Genomic DNA, 2,476 nt, shown 5'->3' on the forward strand with positions numbered 1-2,476 from the left:
CTCCATCAATGCTGTTTGTGCCAGGCATGCTTGCAACACTAGGGATCTTCTTCTTTAGCAAAATTAAAAATCAAAAAGTCTGTGGCTAAGATACTGGACTGTAATCACTAAGCAATGGTCAGTAGCTAAGGTAAAACACTGCAAATGTAAATTCGCGAATCCTCACCGCTGCGTCCAATGTAGGAAGGGGGAGTCTCTGGTTGGCGCAGTGCAACACTGGCGACAATCAGGGCCTCTCTCTTCCTCGTCAGGGCTGAGGGTTACCTTCAAGACAACCTCTGCTTACCCTCTAGGTAGTGTGGCTTAAGCAGTCTTAGGCTAATCTCTGGGGCATGTAGGGTTAAACATTTGCAACATTACACCATCACCACCAACCCACCACACAATGAAACCAAACTGTATTTGTAAAAATATATCTTCTTTATATAAATTTCAAGCAGGCTTGTAAATACAGTCTTGGTTACTTCAATAGCGGTTCCAGTTCACTTAGTTGTGTTGCCACAGTTCTTTCTAGCAATAGGCAATCTTAGCGTTTCAAAACAGTTCTTGTCTTCCCCCAGTTCGATATGATCTGGGGCGGTCTTGCTTAATGTCCTCAGGAAGGCGGGGTACCTGCTGAAGCCTCAGAGCGCCTTCGGGGATCAGACTGGGCTCGACCGGCCCGGGCTCACGCTTCTAGCGGGAGCGGCGGCAGGTCAGGTCAGTTCCGCCTCTCTCTGCGAGCTGCACGGCTGTGCGCGGCTGGCGGGGGAGAGAGCGGGGGCCCTGGGAGCGCTCCACAAGCGGCTCCGAGAGCTGAGCGAGGCGGAGGGCGGTGCGAGCGAGGCTGGCAAAGGCTCGCACCGCGGGGCAATTCAACAGTACCTTTTCTTGCTGAGATAGTCCAGGCGCAGGTCGGCTCGGTGGTCCACGTCGCGGTGTCTTCCTCCCGGGGTTGGAGCGAGCGGCGGCTCGGCTCTGGCTCGGAGGTTGGCGTTGCGGCGCGGGCCGGGCCACAGGGACGAAGCGCCTTGAGATTTCCTGACCAGGAGGGCACACGCAGAGGGCAGAGATCCTCGGTGCAGGCCTCTGTTAATCCAGGCGACGTTCAGGCACCCCACGCAACAGCTGTTCCTTGGACAGCGGCGGCGCGTTCAGGGGCACCCAGACACGAAGGGGTGCAAGCAGGCACTGGGCACCACCCCTCTTCACGTTGCGAGCTGCAGCTCCGGGTCAGTCACGGTGTTCAGATCAGCTGGGCTGGTCTTCACGATGCTTCTGGGCCAGGCAGGCGGCAGTCACTTTGCTTAGAGGGAGGGCAGCTCCCAGAGCGCTGCTGAGGAGCGCGATGGACACAGCGCGCTCCGCTTTTTCCTGGGGAGGCTTGCAAAAGGAAAACAGCGTCTTCCAGTGGTTCCTGGGTCAGGGGGTAGCGCTCACTGTTCCTGGAGCGCTGGTCAGGGGGCAAGTTCACAGGCAAGCCCTTGGAGATCTTTCAGCAGAGTTTGGCACAAAGTTTCAATAAGCAAAAGTCTTTGGTAGTCTTTTCTTTCCTCTCCTTTGGCAGCAAGGCACCAGACACAGGCCAGAGTCAGCACTCCTCCTTGTAGTCCTTCCAGGTCCTTCTCTTCGGGCAGAGTTTCTTCTGTAGCACAAACAGGATCTAATTTACAAGGAGCAGGGCTCCTTCTTTTATACCCAGTTTCTTTTGTTCTAGCAAGCCAGGGGGGCCTCTGCATAACTGCTCCAGTCTCTGAGCACTTGTTGTGGGTACTTCTGGCTTCTGCATTCAGTGTGAGGGCAGGCACATCAGCCGCTCCCCAGGGGGGCGGAGCCGGCATTGTGAAGGCAGGGGCAGCTTGAGCACCTTGTTGACAGGCTTCGGTCCTTCCTGGGCCAGGTGCAGGCTGAGTCATCAGTCGCTCCCCAGGAGGGCGGAGCCAGCATTGTGGAGGCAGGGGCACAGCCTGATGCATCATTCAGGGGAAACTCCCACCACCCACTAAGGGGTCATCCTGCTAATCACTACCTGCCAACTCCCAGCCCTGTCACTCACACACACCAGACAGTCAGGTCCACATCCAAGCAGAGGCGGGCTGAAATGGTTAGGCCAGCAAATGCTAACTTTCTAAAAGTAGCATTTGCAAACACAGGATATTAAAATAAACTTTACTAAAAGAAGTATTTTATTATTCTGAGTTCAGGCATACTAAACATTAATTTCTACCATGTTCCCTGAGCCTGCTGGGATTATAGAGTGTAATAATTCCAGCAGCCCAACTGGCCTAAAGGGAACTGGTAGCCTTACAATAGTGAAAAACGAATTTGGTAGTAATTCACTATTAGGACATGCCACACACATCAGGGCATGTCCTATCTTACACTTACAATGCACCCTGCCCTCAGGCCTACCATAGGGGTGACTAATATGAAGTTAAGGGAAGGTTTTAGGGGCTGGCAAGTGTGTGCACTTGCCCAGCCAGTGTGACAGTACCAG

This window comes from Lissotriton helveticus, assembly GCF_964261635.1.
Source record: "Lissotriton helveticus chromosome 1_1 unlocalized genomic scaffold, aLisHel1.1 SUPER_1_unloc_2, whole genome shotgun sequence".
NCBI classification, from domain to species: Eukaryota; Metazoa; Chordata; class Amphibia; order Caudata; family Salamandridae; genus Lissotriton; species Lissotriton helveticus.